The 20,555-nt window shown below is 38.5% G+C and overlaps 1 pseudogene; it reads right to left on the bottom strand.

Moving 5' to 3' along the window:
• Nucleotides 1-15,225: 15,225 nt before the first annotated feature.
• On the bottom strand, nucleotides 15,226-16,097 carry LOC147934305 (uncharacterized; annotated as a pseudogene).
• Between the last annotated feature and the right edge of the window lie 4,458 nt (nucleotides 16,098-20,555).

The raw sequence follows: 20,555 nt of genomic DNA, 5'->3' as shown, positions 1-20,555 counted from the left end.
AGTGTATCACCGTGGGAAGCGCCGGTGTTATTCGTTAAGAAAAAGGATGGGAGTTTCCGCTTGTGTATTGATTACAGGGGTTTGAACCGGGTCATTGTGAAGAATAAGTACCCTCTTCCGAGGATCGATGAGTTGTTGGATCAGTTGAGAGGTGCTACTTGGTTCTCCAAGATAGATCTGGCGTCGGGTTATCATCGAATCCCGATAGATGAGGCAGATGTGAGGAAGACTGCTTTCAGGACGAGGTATGGGCATTATGAGTTTGTGGTGATGCCTTTTGGATTGACTAACGCACCAGCTGCGTTTATGAGATTGATGAACAGCGTATTTCAGGAGTTTCTGGACGTGTCTGTCATCATTTTCATCGACGACATCCTGTTTTATTCTAATAGTCCTGAGGAGCATGCAGTGCATTTGAGAGTAGTTCTGGAGAAGCTGCGTGAGCAGAAGTTGTTTGCTAAGTTGAGCAAGTGTAGTTTCTGGCAGCGGGAGATGGGTTTTCTGGGTCACATTGTGTCTGCAGATGGGGTTTCTGTAGATTCGGAGAAGATTCAGGCTATCAGGGATTGGCCTAGACCGCAGAATGCCACAAAGATCAGGAGTTTTCTCGGGTTGGCAGGGTATTATAGGAGATTTGTGCAGGGGTTTGCGAGCAGAGCACGACCTATGACTAAGTTGACGGGGAAGGATGTTCCTTTTGTCTGGTCACAGGAGTGCGAGGAGGGCTTTGCAAGCCTGAAGGAGATGTTGACTACTGCTCCGGTGTTGGCTTTGTCTGAGCACGGAGAACCCTATGTGGTGTATACAGATGCATCTAGAGTTGGTTTGAGATATGTGTTGATGCAACATGGGAAGGTGATTGCCTACGCTTCGCGGCAGTTGCGGAAGCATGAGGACAACTATCCTACTCATGACTTGGAGATGGGTGTTGTAGTTTTTGCCCTGAAGATTTGGAGATCTTATCTTTATGGTGCAAAGATACAGGTGTTTACAGATAATAAGAGCCTGAAGTACATATTCACTCAGCCCGAGCTGAACTTGAGGCAGAGGCGATGGATGGAGCTGGTGGCGGATTATGATCTGGAGATAGCCTATCATCCTGGTAAGGCTAACTTGGATGCAGATGCTTTGAGTCGGAAGCGGGCGGCTTCGGCTCAGGAGCAGGATATGGAGTTTCTGGTAGGAGAGATCAGTGCGTTGAGCTTGTGTGCGGTTTCTCAGGAGCCGTTGGGCTTGGTTGCAGCTGATAGGGCAGATCTGTTGAGCAGAGTGTGGTTGGCACAGGAGAAGGGTTTGGGGTTGCTGAATGCCTCAGAGTATCAGGTTTCGGCTAATGGTACTATTCTGGTGCATGGGCGGATATGTGTGCCCAAGGATGAGGAGTTGAGGCAGGAGATTCTGAGGGAGGCTCATGCTAGCATGTTCTCTATTCATCTAGGAGCGACGAAGATGTACCGAGATCTCAAGAGGTACTATCACTGGGCCGGGATGAAGAAAGACGTGGCTAGTTGGGTTGCGAGGTGCGATGTGTGTCAGCTAGTGAAGGCTGAGCATCAGGTACCAGGTGGTTTGCTGGAGAGTCTTCCCATTCTAGAGTGGAAGTGGGATATGATTACTATGGACTTCGTGGTTGGTTGCTAGTGTCCAGGACGTTTGATGCTATTTGGGTCATTGTGGACAGGTTGACTAAGTCGGCACATTTTTTGGCTATTAAGAAGACTGAGGGAGCAGCGGTCTTGGCTAAGAAGTATGTGAAGGAGATAGTCAGTTTGCATGGGCTGCCAGTGAGCATTGTGTCTGATGGGGATTCCAAGTTCACTTCGGTGTTCTGGAGGGCATTTCAGGCAGAGATGGGCACTAAGGTGCATATGAGTACAGCTTATCATCCCCAGAGCGATGGACAGTCAGAGAGGACGATCCAGACGTTGGAGGATTTGCTGAGGATTTGTGTATTGGATTGGGGTGGCCATTGGGCAGATCATTTGAGCTTGGTAGAGTTTGCTTATAACAACAGTTACCAAGCGAGTATTGGCATGACTCCTTATGAGGCTTTGTATGGGAGGCCGTGTTGTACACCGTTATGCTGGACTCAGGTGGGGGAGAGGAGTATGTACGGGACAGATTTTGTTCAAGAGACCTCGGAGAAGATTTGGGTTCTCAAGCTGAACATGAAGGAATCTCAGGATCGGCAGAGGAGTTATGCCTATAGGAGGAGGAGAGATCTTGAGTTTCAGGTTGGAGATAGAGTGTACCTCAAGATGGCCATGTTGCAGGGTCCGAATAGGTCATTGTCTGAGACTAAGTTGAGTCCGAGGTATATGGGTCCGTTCAGAGTGATTGAGCGAGTTGGACCAGTGGCATATAGACTGAAGTTTCCTGAGGTTATGCGAGCTTTCCATAAGGTTTTCCATGTGTCTATGTTGCGGAAGTGTCTCCGTGAGGATGACCAGTTGTTGGCTAAGATTCCCGAGGATCTTCAGCCTAACATGACTTTGGAGGCGAGACCAGTGAGGGTTCTCGAGAGGAGGATCAAGGAACTTCGGAAGAAGAAGATTCCTTTAATGAGAGTCCTTTGGGACTGTGATGGTGTTGAGGAGCAGACTTGGGAGCCTGAGGCGAGGATGAAGGCAAGGTTTAAGAAGTGGTATGAGAAGCAAGCCGCGACTTGAGCTTGCCTAACTTGGTCCCATCTGTAATCCGTGGCTGGAGCGGGAATGGAGTATTCCAGCCCATCTCTCTTGTTTACTTGGTCGCTTGGGGTGGTTGGTTGTGCGACTAAGTAACAAGATGAGGTGGTGCTCAGGGTACAAAGTTTACGTGAGGCGGGATTTTTGAGGGAAGTTTCCTGAAATAGAAGTTTCCAAAAGTGGAAAGTTTCAAGAAGTGGAAAGTGCTAAAAAAAGAAAGTTTATGTGAGTTAGAATTTGTCCATTTTTAGTGGCGGAGAGCCTGGGAGAGGGCTTGTATGGCCTTAGTGGCGGAATTTTGAATCATTGCGTCGTGTGCGGCTGTCTTTTGAGTTATTGTGTGGCTTTTGTGGCGGGCTGTTTAGCCATTGTGTGGCCTTTGTGACAGGCTGTTTAGCCGTTGTGTGGCCTTTGTGGCGGGCTGTTTAGCCATTGTGTGGTCTTTGTGGCGGGCTTTTTAGCCATTGTGTGGCCTTTGTGGCAGGCTGTTTAGCCAGACTGTGCCTTTGTGGCGGGCTGTTTAGCTAGAGTGCCTATTGAGGTGGTCCTTCGGGACATATGGTCTTTGTGACGGTCCTTCGGGACGAGTGGCCTTGGTGGCAGTCCTTTTTAGGACATTTGTTTGGCCTTGGTGGCGGTCCTGTTTAGGACATTTGTTTGGCCTTGGTGGCGGTCCTGTTTAGGACATTTGTTTGGCCTTGGTGGCGGTCCTGTTTAGGACATTTGTTTGGCCTTGGTGGCGGTCCTGTTTAGGACATTTGTTTGGCCTTTGTGGCGGCCCGTTGGGCAGTGAGATGATCCTTGTGTGGTCATGAGGTATCCCAGTGAGGGGATATGTGGTTGGTAGGGCATCGTGTTGTCTTATGCGAGCCACGAGAAGGAAACCTGGATAGGGATAGGACTCTAGCGTGTTCAGAATTGTTTGCTCGCGACTCATGGGGGACTTAAGTCCTCCTAGTACCGTCATATTCTAAGACTTTGTGGCTTGGGAGTATGGCTGGTATATCGACTTCGGATGACGATCTGGGGGCGCGCTGTAGGGTGGCAACCCGAGAGACAAGTATTGGACTCACTTATATACATTATGGCATGCGGGCTTAGGCCCGATGAGGAGCCAATATTATGGCATGCAGGCTTTGATCTAATGAGGAGCCAATAAAAACTCAAGGTTTAGGCATGTGAGTAAAAATGAGAGTCAAAAAGTCGAGAGCAAATAATGCCTGGAGCGTGAGTCTATTGCCAAGAGGTGACCTTTCGTAGTTTGGTTGGAGGAGTGCAGGCCGTGGAGACGGTTGCACGGGAGTCCTTGGCTGATGGTTGTTCGAGATTCGAGGACGAATCTAAATTGGTGGGGGAGAATTGTAACATCCGCAAACCAAAATCCTGGTTTAGGGATTGCATCGGTCGATGCACTATGTGCATCGTTCGATGCAAGGTTGTTTCTGCGGATGAGTTTAAGTGAAACGCTGCGTTTTGGGCAAAGAAAAAAGGGAAAAACCCTTTAGTCGTTTTTTTTGTCTCATTAGTTGTTTTGGCCGCTTTTGAGAGAGAGAAAAGAGAGAAAGAGTGTTCTTGGTGTTCTTGGAGATTTTCTGGAGATTTGAGGCTGTTCCTGTAGAGATCTGTAGCTGGGATCGTTGTAGGAGCTTCCTAGGAGCGTTGTTTTGCTTGTTGAGGTTCAGATTCGTCTTGGCAAAGGTAAGTGCAGGACCATGGCTTATCTAAGCTAGAGATCTCTCTAATTTGCGTGTTATGTGTTGTTAGACTTGTTAGATTGGTATTTGGGACGATTGGAAGCTTTCTTGTGGCTTGGGATTGTGTTTTGTGGTTGTAGGAACAAAAATCCGGCGAGAAGCTTTGGGGGAAAACGATGCTCGGCATTGCATCGGTCGATGCACTCTGTGCGTCGGTCGATGCAAATGCGAGGACGGCGCGTAAAATCTAGGGTTTTCGTGCTCTTTCGAGCAGGCGTCGGTCGATGCAATGGGAGCAACGGTCGATGCAAGTTAGCTTTGCATCGGTCGATGCAGATCTTGCATTGGTCGACGCAACCTCCAACTGGTGTCGGTCGATGCAATGGGAGCATCGGTCGATGCTGAGTCCTGGTTTGTTATTGTTGATTGTTGATTGTTTATTGATGGTTAGAGATGTCTCTATTGCTTGTGTGTATAGCCCAGCAGATGGGAGGATTGCCTTACTGAGTGTTTATAAAATACTCATGCATTGCAATTTGTGTTTGTGATGCCGGTAAAGGCAAAGTGTGATCGCAGAATCAAGGTAATGAAGAGGAGGATGTTCTAGTGGTTCGCTTGGTTGTCTGGCTTCTGTTAGATTGCTAGAGTTGAGTCCTAGAATGTTCTTTAGGATTGCTGGTTCTCTGGTTTATGCTGTTTGGATCATTAGTTTATGATTTGGAATTAATATTGGTTATTGGATTATGATTGGATTATTTATTGGTTATTGGTATCTGTTTTCCGCTGTTGGTTGTGTTTGTGGTTAGATGGCTAGTGGGTATGGGACCACTAGCTGTAGTTACTATTTATTATTATTTATTGTTTATTTAAAAAAAAAACGGGTCAGGTCGTTTCAGAATCTTTATAAAAATTGGGTTTGGATTTTTTTGTTTTTTTTTCATCGAATAAATGATTAGATTAATATTGAAGTTTTTTAGTTTGTTGATTTTTATTAAAAATCAGGAAAACAAATGAAGATCAAATTTTCCAATTTCGTATTGAATGGATAATAATTAAGGTAATACCTACTGCATATGTTCTTTCTATTTATGCTTTATAGTTCACAAGCTGTTTAGATTTATCATTTACTTGATCTTTTATGTTTGACTATAGCGTGTGAGTTGAGCTTGAAGATATTGAATCGAGTATGGGGCTTCTTTCAAAGGTTTGAATCTTTATCAAAATTGGTTTTGAATTTTTTTATTGTTTACGTCGATAAATGTTTAGATTTATATTGAAGTTCTATTTGTCCTAATTTATTGATTTTCTTAAAAATCAGAAAAACAAATGAAGAACACTATCAAAGATAAGTAACGAAACCCTTATTTTGATTTGTAAATGCCTCTACTCCAATATTTAAAAACTCTAATGTTAATTTTACCCGGTCAAGGTTAAATTACTTTCAATAAGATGATCATTGGACACAACAATTGGATTGAAGGTTACTTATAAGAAACCGGAGTTTTCGATTTCTTTTGCCTTGCAAGTAGTTTTCAAATTAAAGATAAGATACCGAACTTTGTTTAGTTTAATAAAAGCTGTACTAGGTAACAACCCGCACTATATGCGGAATAAATCGATTTGAAGAAAATTATTATAAGTAAAACTATTATTCTAGAACCAATATTTGTTTATGTCAAACATAGTATGTAACTAAAGTTTTTTTATTTATTTAGTCAAAACTGCGTTTTTTCGTGTAAAAAATATGTTTTACCCTTGAAATCTTTAAATGTGTAAGAGAAAATATTGATAAATGTTACTATTTATTGCAACATGTCTTTTGTGTGGTTTAAAAATCAAATTCATATCGCTTATGTTTTATTTTATAATCATAACAATTTTGCATGTTTCTTATGTAACCATAACAACATATACTAAATTACTCAGTAGTTTAATTAATTAATTTTATTATATGTTAGTAACAGTCAAATTCTAAACTAAATTTTCTGAAGATAATCTAATTTATTGATTTAATATTTATGATTAGGCTATTTAAATCTTTTGAGTTAGTCGGTTGGTTAATATTTTCTATAAATAACAGATTATTACCAAAAAAACCATTATGAAAAAATTAATGAAATTTCAAAATCAATGTATTAGTGTAAGAATACATTTCACCTGTGAATTATGTGAACATGGTAAAGAAAATATTTCTTAAATGTTACAATTTGTGGAAATATATTTTTTTTGTGTGCTTTAAAAATCAAATTTTTATATTTATTTTTAATCGAGTAACTATAACAATTTTTAATAATCTAATTATCACTCATTTTAAATATATTATGATTTTTTTTTGGATAATAAGTTTATTTATAATGATAAGGGTTATTGTCTCATTCCTTTTTAATCGCACATAGATTAATGTACAATTCAAACGTATCAATATTTCCTTTTTTTTAATGAATAATCATACAAAATGTTGAGATTAATTAGTTTACATACTTAGATATATATAAATAATCACACATCATGATATCCCCTAATTTGTTGTCATTTTTATATTTATTTATGAATATATATATAAATATATATTTATTGGGAATTAAGTTTTCTTTACTGAGTTGGAGATAATTCAGGGGTAATATATTTCTTTTTATAATCAATTATAATAACTATTGAAAGCTTGTTATTTAATTTATTATGGTAATAATACTAACATAAAAATTACATTTTTTATATGATTTTGTTAATAAGTTATATGTTCAATAAGTTATATGTTCTTTATTTTTGTTAACTTTATATGTTTTTATAGCCTTTCTAGAATATTTTACTTATATTGATTTTAAGAAATCAATATTTTATATTGATTTCTTAAAATAATATAACTTTGGCTTATATATTTGTAAGTAAATTTTAGTGAAATTTTGACTTAAAATAGCATGTAATTATTTAATTAGTTTTAATATGTGATATTAAATTTGTGTGAGAATTGATGACATATCTAATTATTATTTAGTTAATTGTTTTTTTTTGAAAATATAATGGCATGTTAATGTAATTAAGTAGAAAATTTAAGAGTTTTTGGTTAAATGTGTCTCGAGCTATGTGGTGGCGACACATCAGCTTTTTCAAAAGGGTGCTTTTCTATTAATATATAGGGGATTATTCATTTGAATAATTTCTAACGTGAAACTTGTTTTTTTCTGTCAGGGTAATTCCTGTGTTAAGTATAGATAATCTATACTTTCAAAATAGATGTGCGATTACGAAGAAATCTATTATATATGCTGGTAAGTTATTCAAGATATTTTTTTTTCCTGATTTTCCTTTTCTATGTTATTTGACAGTTTATGGTAGTAAACTTAATTTTTAAAATAAGTAGTTTTTATTACCAATTTCTCAAATATAACAAAGTCTACATTTTAAATTCAAACAAAAGAAAATTTAAATAGTATGGAAAAAAAGTTTGAAACTAAACCATAAGATGATACTTTAGGTTTAGCTTCCAAAACCACCTCAGCCAATTGTGTGATCTGCAATATTGTACCATTCATTAGATCTTCCCTTAGATCTATATTCCTTACTCGACAACTAATCTTCAATCTTATTCTATGATTTGGGATTCCAGATATCTTTAAACTATTTAAGAAATCAGGTGTTAGCAATGAATTGTTTTCAAAACGTTTGTCACTCTTACAGTAAGTCTAAGATTGTAAGATTTAAGATTAAAAATGAGTCTCCACTCGTGTGTGATTATAAATATGATCTTAACTTTACCAAATACGTGACAAAGCCTCCACTCGTGTGTGATGCTCGGTAGAAGCAGAGATCCAATGATCCCGAAACCAGACTTTTGCGTCCGTTCGCCTCAGACTATTCTTCAGTCCGAAGTTCTAGAACAGAGTTTATCCTTGTAAAAAACTTAAGTCAAGAAATTATACTAGGAACTCTATTTTTTACACAAATTTATCCGTTTAAAGTTACTGAGCTAAGAATTACCATAAAAATTGTAGGAAAAAAGATAATATTTGAATTTCTATCCCCAATGAAAACAAAAGAAATCTTAGCCTTACAAAATTCTACAATAGAGAAATCAATAAATTTAATAGATAGGAAACAAAAACAGATACAATATTTACAACAAGAAACAAAATACCAACAGATAGAACAACAACTAAGTGATCAACTATAAACCCTTAAATAATGTAATACAATGGATAAGATACCCAATACCAAACAAACGAGATCTATTAAAACGATTATATGACGCACGTATATTCTCTAAATTTGACATGAAAAGCGGATTTTGGCAAATACAAATTGCCGAGAAGGATTAATATAAAACAGCATTCACAATGCCTTTTGGGCATTACGAATGAAATGTTATGCCTTTCGGTTTAAAAAACGCACCATCCAAATTTTAAAACATTATGAACGAAATATTTAACCCTTACTCCACCTTCTCTGTTGTATACATAGATGATGTTTTAATATTTTAAAAATCTATCGATCAACAGTTTAAACACCTATACACTTTTTTGAACATTGTTAAAAACATGGACTAGTAGTATCCGCAAAAAAGATGCCAATATTTCAAACAAAAATACGATTTCTAGGCCATAACATATATCAAAGCACTATAACACCTATATCTAGATCAATAGAATTTGCAAATAAATTTCCAGATGAAATAAAAGAGATCACAATTACAAAGATTTTTAGGTTGCTTAAACTACATATCTGATTTTCTACCTAATCTATGAAAAACTATACAACCATTGTTTCAAAGATTGCAAAAAAACCCCATACCATGGTCGAGTCTGCATACTTAGTCTAGTCCAGGATATCAAGAAAAAGGTTATAACACTACCATGTCTAGTCATCCCACACCCTAATGTATTCATGATAGTTGAGACAGATGCATCAGAAATAGGTTACAGGGGAATCCTTAAACAGAAAATGCCAGAGTCTACCCAAGAGTCTATAGTCCGTTTCTACTCAGGAGTTTGGCTTGGACCACAAAAGAATTACTCTACAGTTAAAAAGGAAGTTTTATCCATAGTAAACTGTATTTCTAAATTTCAAGATGATTTAATAAACAAAAAGTTTTTACTACGTGTGGATTGCAAATTGGCCAAAGAGATTTTACAAAAAGATGTTAAAAACTTAGTTTCTAAACAAATAATTGCTAGATGGCAAGCTATTTTATCTGTTTTCGACTTTGACATACAATATATAAAAGGAGAAAATAATTCTTTACCTGATTTTCTAACAAGGGAGCATTTACAGGGAAAATCTCAGGATCACCAAATTGAGTGAAACACAAAAGAAACCAATGAGTGCATCAGACTACGTCAAGAATCAACCACATTTACAAGGGAAGCAATTAACCACTAGTAACCAATTCTCTGCCTTGGCAGAATTTCCTCCTTTATCCTATGCAAAAGTCGTCAATCCCCAGCCACAAAAAATATCCACCCCATCCTCCTCACAAAAAACCACAGACCAAAAATCATCCTACTTCCTCAAACCACAACGACAACACCTTATTACAATCTCATTTACCAAACCAATATCCCTTAAAGACCTAACCCAATATACCAACTGCATATTTTACGAAAAAAGCCAATACCTTACCGATAACCTTACCGATAACCTTACCAAAAACCGCACATTCTACGAATTCATTCTCGTAGACACCAAATCAGTAGAAATAACCCACCATACTGACAAGAATGACCCAAACCTCATTTCCTACTCCACCTGTAAAATCCTCAAAATATGCAATCCCCAAGATCTCAGATTCATAAACCTGCACACCGCAAAAGAATTCTCTATCCCGGGGTTCCAAATTCCAAGATCTACCTACACAGATTACCAAAACGCCTTTCTCCATACCCTTTACCTTCGAACCTATGATCACTACTGGTTCCTCTCGTTCGACTTTCATTGACCCAAGACAAAACCAGGGTGGTTCTACGAATGGAGGTATTGGTTCGGCCCAACCGATGACATATATCCTCCCCAAATACCAAAAGTGTCACTACCCTACTATAATAAACACGAAAAACACCAACCCATTGCCCCCTGCCTAAGATAGCCTTCCACATAGATATGGGAATACATTGGATACTATCTTGGCACTACAACCTTGTACCCTTCTTACCAGACATGCCATCCTCACTAGTCCGCGAGTTCAGAATCAAGTGGTGGGACAAATACAATCTTGACCGCTGCTCCTTATCCAACTTGTAGAAATGGATCCAAAAACATCAACAAATCAAGCAGTCCATAGCTACAGTATACCTAGCATTACCACCTATTCAAACAAAAACTTCGCTCCGCAAACCACCAAGTCCTACATAATCAACAACTTCATCCTCCGGATCCAAGAAAAGTAGAGGCAAAGAAAAGCTCAAGAAACTCCTCGAAACAATTGCGATGCAAATATCCTCCTCGGACGACGAAGATAATATAACGCAAGACAACAATACACAAGACGACGATCCATTCTAAAATGATAATATTTATCCAAAAAAAAATGATGATAGATGATGCTACAGCTCTTTAATTAATCTTGCTTGTACTATAAATATATTTAGTATAATATTTCAAGACAACATGAAGACAAAAACTCAATTATGCAACAGTTCAACTTTCAACAAAAGACTTCAAGACCAAGAAATGAAGACTTCAAGACTATACAAGAAGACAAATACATCAATCAACAAAGGATTACTCATCTCATGCAATCTCAAAATTAGGACACGTCTACAACAACTTACGCAACTTCACACAACTTTGTATAAATAAGAAACAAAGAGTAATAGGAGGGATCAGAGTGTTTTTTAGCAATCATTCACAAATTCCCTATACATCCTACTCTCTAGTTTTTATAATTTTGTTTTCAAAGTTTGTACCTTTACTCTAGTATTTTAACCAAGTTTATTTTAATCATCCCTCTTGTCTATATTTTAAGTTATTCGTTTTATTTATAAACTTGTTTCTACTATAGTTATACAACAATCTAAAATATATTCTATATATTATATCCTGGGTTTTGTTTATAAACATATGGTATCAGAGCCAAAATAATTTTGCTTATAGTATGATATATGTTTTTCTTAAAACATCCAAGCCAAAAGAATACACCAACCTCAAAATTCTGAATGACGCCTAGGCAAAACATCCGAACGAATAGACTCGAGGGTCGAACGCCATCAGTGCATCCTTGCGGTATCGCTAACCATTCCGTATCCAAACCTAGCCACAAGGAGGATCGCGATGCCCATGGGAGACATTCTCACCTTGCTTTCCTCGGGACAAATTGGGGGGATCCATGCTCTCCCATGAAGCACGACCATCCACCTAGCTGATAGACTGAATCTCAGAGGGCTCCGATATCCATTGATAATGCCACCTTCAAAAGCCGGATGTACAGCCAGAGCAGGCACAAGGTCTGGTGACAATCTCGACGACTCGCGGGAAAGCTCGTCTCTTCGACAATCCCTAACTGCAAGGTGGATCTTGCTTTCCTCGGAACAACTTAGCCGAATCCATGCTTATCCGCCGAAGCACGACCAGCCGGCTAGGCGAGGGTGGAATCGATGCCCATGGGGACATCTCGATAATTCATGCGATCTACGAATACGCCACCACCCATTCGGCCTAGGAGAATCCATGTCCGCCCATGCATGACACGCCCATTCTCCTCCGCCAGTCGGACATCCCTCGGGTGTGTGTATCCATCCCAATCCCTCAATGGCTATCCACGTCCGGAACTGAGTAGGGGTACCTCAGTCTGCCCAGACTTCCACCAACACCCACCCCCTATATAGTTCTTAGCGTTTTTCTTGGTCCGGCACCAGGAGACATTGAAATGTCTAAGGAGTCACTGGTGGCAAAAAAAAAAATACTTGGAATTTTTTTCTAAATTTTTGCATGCTTCATAAGCATACTAAATGATCCGAAAAACTTGTCATTAGTATATGGATTGTTTTCTTGGGTTTAGTTATACCCAATCCAATGCATAACGTGTCCATATGAAATCAAGTGTTAGCAATGAATTGTTTTCAAAACGTTTGTCAGCTGGATCTATAGAATCCGAACTCTTAGAGTAAAAAGCTTTGTTTGTGTTTCTAGGGTCAAAATGTGTGTTAATCCAATGCATTTGACTAATTATAAGAGTTCGGGTTGAATTTGGAATGTTTAGACACTACTTATACCCATTTTGTCCCGAAACAGGCTTAAACCGAGAAAACATTGATTTGAAGCATTAAACAGTTTTGTTACTGTTTCTAGGGTCAGAATATGTGAGAATCCAATGCATTTGACTAATTGCAAGAGTTCGGGATGAATTTGGAATGTTTAGACAACACTTAAACCCGTTTTATCCTAAAACAAGCTTAAATCGAGAAAACAGGCTAAAACCGAGAAAACATTGATTCGAAGCAGTAAAAAGCTTTGTTTGTGTTTCTAGTGTCAAAATGTGTGACAATCCAATGCATTTGAATAATTATAAGAGTTCGGGTTGAATTTGGAGTGTTTAGACACCACTTATACCTGTTTTGTCCCGAAACAGACTTAAACACTAACAAGTAAAAAACTTTATTGGATTCTAATTTATAAATAACTAGTGACTGACCCGCACGTACGTGCAGGTTTTTTTTTTGGTTTTTATTTTTAATTTTATATATTTTAAGGTTAGTGGGCCAAAAATATTGAACTGATTAATTTATAGTTGATGGGTTTTATGTTGTCCAGGCCCATTGGCATTTTATTATTCTTCCCTTAAACAATATACGTTCGCGAAAATAAAAAGACAAAAACAAATGGAGAACGTGAAACGATAAAAAGAGTTGTCTTAAAACCAAAAGCCGAGTCGAAAAAATCGATCAGATTCATCCAATAATCTCTCAGACAATTCCGATTTTCCAGTTCGAAAACCTCATTTAAGAGCCATCACCAATCTGTCTTTTTAGATTTTCCGATTTCGTATTGAATTGATAAGGAAGGTAATACCTAGTTCTGTTCTTTCTATTTCTGATTATAGTTCACAAACTGTTTAGATTCCTGATTTACTTGTTCTTTTATGTTTGATTACAACATGGCTTTGGATCTTGACTATACTAAATCGGGTATGGGTCTTTGTCTACATGTTTGAATCTTTATAAAAATTGGTTTTGGATTTTTTTTTGTTTTTTCATCGAATAAATGATTAGATTTATATTGAAGTTTTCTAGTTTGTTGATTTTTATTAAAAATCAGGAAAACAGATGAAGATCAAATTTTCCAATTTCGTATTGAATAGATAATAATTAAGGTAATACTTACTGCATTGCATCTGTTCTTTCTATTTCTGCCTTAAAGTTCACAAACTGTTTAGATTTATCATTTACTTGATCTTTTATGTTTGACTATAGCGTGTGAGTTGAGCTTGAAGATATTGAATCGAGTATGGGTCCTCTTTCAAAGGTTTGAATCTTTATCAAAATTGGTTTTGAATTTTGTTGTTGTTTACGTAGATAAATGTTTAGATTTATATTGAAGTTCTGTTTGTCCTAATTTATTGATTTTCTTAAAAATCAGAAAAACAAATGAAGAATAATATCAAAGATAAGTAACGAAACCCTTATTTTGATTTGTAAACGCCTCTGCTCCAATATTTAAAAACTCTAATGTTAATTTTACCCGGTCAAGGTTAAATTACTTTCAATAAGACGATCATTGGACACAACAATTGGATTGAAGGTTACTTATAAGAAACCCGAGTTTTCTATTTCTTTTTCCTTGCAAGTAGTTTTCAAATTAAAGATAAGATATCAAATCTTTGTTTAGTTTAATAAAGGGTGTATTATTCATTTGAATCATTTCTAACGTGAAACTTGTTTTTTCTGTCAGGGTAATTCCTGTTTTAAGTATAGATAATCTATACTTTCAAAATAGAAGTGGGATTAAGAAGAAATCTATTATATATGCTGGTAAGTTATTCAAATTCAATAGATATTTTTTTTTTCTGCTTTTCCTTTTCTATGTTATTTGACAGTTTATGGTAGTAAACTTAATTTTTAAAATAAGTAGTTTATATTACCAATTTCTCAAATATAACAAAGTCTACATTTTAAATTTCAAACAAAAGAAAATTTAAATAGTATGGAAAAAAGTTTGAAACTAGGGGGTTATTGGTTCTATGATTTCAATGGATTTGGAAATCCAAACAAAAAACATGTGTTATTCAATCATTGATTTTAAAATACTTATCAAAATTATGTATTATTGGTTCTATGATTTACAAATACTTGTTAAAATCCCATGTTATTCATTTACGGATTTGTTTTTGGATTTCAAAATCCACATTATGTTTTAAATGGATTTGAATGGATTTGAAAGTGTAAAATAGAAGGATTCAAATCCAAGGATAAAACATGTTATTTCAAAATCCATGTGTTTTGATTTTTAGAATTTACAATTCCATATGGATTTAGAAATCATCTCTCCAATAACAACCATAAGATGATACTTTAGGTTTAGCTTCCAAAACCAACTCAGCCAATTGTGTGATCTACAATATTGTACCATTCATTAGACCTCCCGTTGGATATATATTCCTAACTGGACAACTAACCTTCAATCTTATTCTATGATTTGGGATTCCAGATATCTTTAAACTATTTAAGAAATCAGGTGTTAGCAATGGATTGTTTCAAAAACGTTTGTCAGCTGGATCTATAGAATCTGAACTTAGGTATGTCCTTTCGTCACCTACAAAAAAAACTTAAAACGTTTTTAAAAAATTTAAACTATATTACATATTTTCGAAGCCTTGCCTTATTGTTTGAAAGAATTTCAAAAACAACGAAAAAACACTAACCTTCTAGCTGATCAAGCATATACTCATTGATAATGCCAACATCCTCATTTGTCGGACATAATATTGCTTTTTCTTGAAAGAACAGAGGATCTTTTTTTATCTTTCAAACACTTAGGATCTCCATAAACCTCTCTGCTAATTACCTCAATAGGATTGTCTGCTGATGTGATTAAAAAATCCTCGGGGATATTTATCATCACTTTGACATCATTTGGTTCTGCAATCTTTCCATCACCAACTTTCAGTATCCATTCTAAGAATTCCTTTATTTCCTTGGCAGCTGTGGGATTCAAATTCTTCGCAAGAAGCCTCATATTCTTTGTCAACCTCAATACTTTACAATGGTCCCATAAATAAGAAGAATTTAGTGCACTCATACATATTTCTGCTCTTCCAGCATTTGGGATGATGGGTAACACTTGTCTGAAATCTCCTCCAAATACAACAACTTTTCTACCAAAAGGTCGATTACCTACTCCTTTTATAATCCGAAAAACTGCTATCTAACGATTCAAAACTGTGTTTGCTCATCATTGAAACTTCATCCCATATAATCAAAGATGCTTTGGCCACCAGTTGTGCTTGATCCGATCCAGGACTCATTGTACATACACTACTTTCATGAGGATTTATTGGAATTCCGAACCTAGAATGTGATGTCCTTCCTCCTGCTAGCAACAGAGAAGCAATGCCACTGGAAGCAACGTTTAAGACAACGGATCCTCTCGCTCGTAATGCTGCTGAAAGAGTCTTGTAGAGAAAAGTTTTACCAGTTCCTCCAAAACCATAAACAAAGAACACCTCTCCTATGTCATTATCCATTGCTTCCATGTTCTTAGCATATATTTCTTTTTGCTCTTATGTCATAGACTTTATGCATGTATGATGTTTTTCTTGCTGCTCAGCCTGATCATAGTCTTTCTCATCAACAATCAGCAGATTAGTATCATACATGATATCGTCTGGTAGCTTAGGCATTGTTGCAAAAGCTGACAAAGATGCTTCATTGCTTTTTAATATGTTGTCTATATCTTGTAAGCCAAAATCTGTTTATCCTCATCAGATAGTGAGATCTTTTAAAAAAATCAAAAATATTTTATACAGATTATTCAACACAATCAATATAGACTTTATTTTATTAAACGAATGATGTTTTACCTGGTCAGTAATATTCTCCAACCCGCTTTGCAAGCAGAAACATACCTGCCATTGAAATTTTGTTAATTAGACTAAATATTAGCTACAATAATAACTGACAATGTTTAAACAACAATTAAACCTAATCTTCGAACATACCTGGAATCGAAGAAATCTTTTATCTCATCAACACTTGTAACTGGTGTCTCCTTACTGTTTTCGTTGCTAGTAGGTCTTCCTTTCTCTATTTTTTTTCGAAGATGGCTCCACAACAACATAAACATGGTCCGCCCCTTTAGTAATATACTTGAATAAGTATTTTCTAGAACCTGTTTGGTTGCACCACTCAACATCAATGTGAGCCCGGTAGCGTAGTAACAAAACTTTGTTATATGGTATAACATAACGATTGTCACACTTAAAACCATTCTTCTCAACAAAATGTTTAGTTTTCCTTCTTTAAATTGGAAAACCTTCTTTATCAACAACTGTTGTGTGATCAACATGCTTTTTGGGAATAAACTTTGAACATTTTCCTTCTTCCATACATGGTGAATTCATGTTGATTTCCCCACATGGGCCGTGAATCATCATATCCTTAACTATCTCATATAGGTCAGATTCCTTATGCTTATCTGGGATTTCAGCAGATATCATTTTGTTGATGTCTTCTGATTTTGGCATCTTTTAATCTGGGTGCATCCACAATAAAATGTGCGCATGAGGAAGTCCTCTCTTCTGAAATTTGATTGTATACATTGCTGAAAAGCATAAAAACAACACATATTAAACAAAAAACTTTCGAATAAAAATAGAGTCATACAACACAAATAAAATAATATGTAGACGTACATGGCACTGTCCGTCCTAACATGTGTTTCTTTGTTAGATCATCCATTAGAGAGTTGAGCTTCATTTTGAACACTATGATAATAATCTCAGGCCTATCATCAGTATTCAAATTTCTAGCTGAACAAAATCGACCAACTCAGACCATCTAGGGTTGCAAGTGAATGTAATGAACAGATATGGAATTCCGTAATACTTACAAACTGCCATTGTATCTAGATGCATATTCCTCATATATCTAGGTCCACTAACAAAAGAAGCTGGCAAATAAGTGTAACGCCCACGAACTAAAACTCTGCGTTTTGGGGGTGGGTGTCGGTCGACACCAAGGTTTTCTGGTTCTATTAGAATGTTGTAATCGTCGATTTTGTTCGGTTTGGTTTTGGGAAACCATTGAACCGGGTTACTTAAGTGTTTGTCGACGAAAGGAAGGGTTTTGTGTTTGTCTTTGTCGCCGTTTAACGTTTTTGAGAGACAAAGGGAGAAAACTTTGTTCTTGAGCTTTTGAGAGAGATTTGTGAGATTCCTTGCTGTTTCTTGAGAGATCCAAGGCTAGGAAGGAGTTAGAGGCTTTCTAGGAGGGTTGGATTCGTTGTTGTGGTTCAGAAACTTCCTACAAAGAAGTGAGTGCATGACCATGGCTAATCTAAGCCTTTGATATCCTTGTTCTTGCTTGTGTGTTGTTGTTTTGTGTGTTTTCTTGTTGGGGATTGGTTGCTACAGGTTTCTAAGGATGTTTCCGGCTTGGGTTTTGAGTATTGGACGAGTTGGTGGAGTTTGGGAGCGAGATTCAACTCTCGACTGCACAGCGGTTCGCAGTTGCAGGTGGAGTGTCGATCGACGATGTTTGTTTTCATGGTTTGTATGTTTTGGTTGCTGTTTGTTTGGAACGTTGGAATCAGTGTTGCTTGTGTGTATAGCCCAGTAGATGGGAGGATTGCCTCACTGAGTGTTTATCAAATACTCATTCATCTCAATATGTGTTTGTGGTGCAGGTAAAGGCAAAGTGTGATCGTGGAATCAAGGCGATGAAGAGGAGGATGTTCTAGGGACTCGATTGGATGTTGTCTAGCATTGCTAGGTTGCTAGAGTTCGGTCATTAGAAACATTGCTAGGTTGTTGGTTCCATGTTTTCTGATGATTTGGATATTGGTTTATGGTTATATTTGATCATTGGATATTTTATTATTGGAATATTATTGGTTATTGATATTGGTTATTTCCGCTGTTTGATTGTGGTTGTGGTTAGGTGGCTAGTGGATATGGGACCACTACTTGTAGTATATTATTATTATTATTATTATTTATTATTTAAAAAAAAAACGGGTCGGGTCGTTTCAGTTTGGTATCAGAGCCCTTAAGGTTCTAGGTTTGGGTTCACTAGGTTTCTGTTGTGATGTTTGGGATTACATGTCTCTATTGATTATGTGAGTTAGTCAATTGTGTGTGGCATGGAGTCCTAGAACATCCTCTTCGAGCCTACAGTGTGATTCCACGGTGAGTATATGTTTTTGTGTTATGTATAATTGCGTGCTTAGCCTTCTGTTCATGGTAGTGCAGATGGTTAGAGAGGATGCTGTTGCTGGTCGAGGTCGTGGTCGTGGACGCGGACGTGGTCGTGGTAGGGGCAGAGTCCCATTGGTTAGTGAGACCGAGGACCAGAGTGTGACAGCTGAGGGTGTTGGCGAGTCGCAGGATGTCCAGGGGGATTCTTTGAGTGTGGCCGGAGGGGCGGTGTTGATGCTTCAGTGGCCAGTGATGCTAGGGTTCCGGGTGTGGGAATCCCAATGGTTGGAGTCCGTGGTGTTGATCTTGCGGGCTTGTTAGCACAATTGTTAGAGCGGTTGCCGGCGGTGGCACCGGCTTAGGCTCAGGTAGTGCCACCAGTAGTGGCGGAGGAGCGGCAGCCAGTGGCTGTGGATGTGGGGGTCCATTCTCGTTATATCAGCATGCTTACTGGTGATGCTCAGTTGTGGTTGAGTTCTGTGGCAGCCAGGAGAGTGCAGAGGGAGATGGCTTGGGCTGACTTCGTCTTGGAGTTCAACCGCAAGTATTTCCCTAGAGAGGCACTGGATAGGTTGGAGGTGCAGTTCCTTCAGCTAGCTCAGGTAACTCGGTCAGTGTGGGAGCTTGACTTGGAGTTCAGTCGATTTCTGAGGTATGGGGGTCGGGATATGGAGTCTGAGGAGGCTCAGATCAGGAGGTTTTTGAGGGCCCTACGTGATGAATTGAGGGTTCACTGTAGAGGGCAGAGTTACGCTATGCGTGCAGAGCTGGTTGAGACTGCATCAGGGATTGAGGAGGATATCCGAGCACAGTCAGTGGCTGCTAGCCCAGCAGTCCAGCCTATCAAGGCTCAGCATCAGGGAGGTTCTAGCAAGGGCGGCAAGCCTGCACAGGGAACCAAGAGGAGATGGGAGGCTACGCAGAGGCCAGGTGGTCCAAGTTGCTTTGGGTGTGGGGGAAAGGATCACAAGGTTGCTAGCTGTCCCAAGAGGAGTGCTCCGACGGCAGCAGATCGTGTGTGCTATCATTGCACGGAGCCAGAGCATATCAGGCCCTATTGTCCCAAGTTGCAGCCGGTAGCAGTGGCAGCGTTGCAGCTGGTGCAGCCGGGAGGGCAGCAGGTGGCACGTATTGAGCAGGCGCCACGGGTTTACACGACTACAGAGACTGGTGGAACCAGTGCTGGAGCGATCACAGGTATAATTTCTGGTACTTTGACTTTGTGAATTCTTAGTAAGTTCAGATTTTATGTTGTTCTGTGATAAAGTGTTAGGTTCTCAACACATGAGGTTTTTGTAGGGACCTTTTTGGTGGGAGGGTTTAAGTCCCATGTTATGTTTGACTCTGGAGCTACTCATAGCTTCATTACCCCGGAGTGTGCATAGAGTGCGGGTATTGTGGGAGATCCCGGAGAGCGTGCAGGAGTTGTCAGAGTTGCTGGAGGTAAGTTTCTGAGGGTCATTGGTAGAGCGAGGGGTATCGATATCTTGGCCAGCGGATTTGCTTATCAGCCCTGTGGAGCTGTATGACGTTATCTTGGGGATGGACTGGTTGCATCGGCATATGGTTCATCTGGATTGTCATCGGGGTAGAGTGGAGTTTGAGCGCTCAGGAGGGAAGTTGATTTTTCAGGGGATTAGACCGACTTCGGGGAGTCTCGTGATCTCGGCCATTCAGGCTGGGAAGATGATCGAGAAGGGCCGTGAGGCTTATTTGGTTACTAAATCTATGCCAGAGTCAGTGGGGAAGTCTATGGTTAGTGGTATTCCGGTTGTAGAGGAGTTTGAGGATGTGTTCCAGTCGTTGCAGGGGTTACCACCATCTCGGTCTGAT

The sequence above is a fragment of the Camelina sativa genome, chromosome 11 (genome assembly GCF_030686135.1).
Source record: "Camelina sativa cultivar CO46 ecotype springtype chromosome 11, ASM3068613v1".
NCBI classification, from domain to species: domain Eukaryota; kingdom Viridiplantae; phylum Streptophyta; class Magnoliopsida; order Brassicales; family Brassicaceae; genus Camelina; species Camelina sativa.
This window is presented reverse-complemented; position numbering and strand designations above follow the sequence as displayed.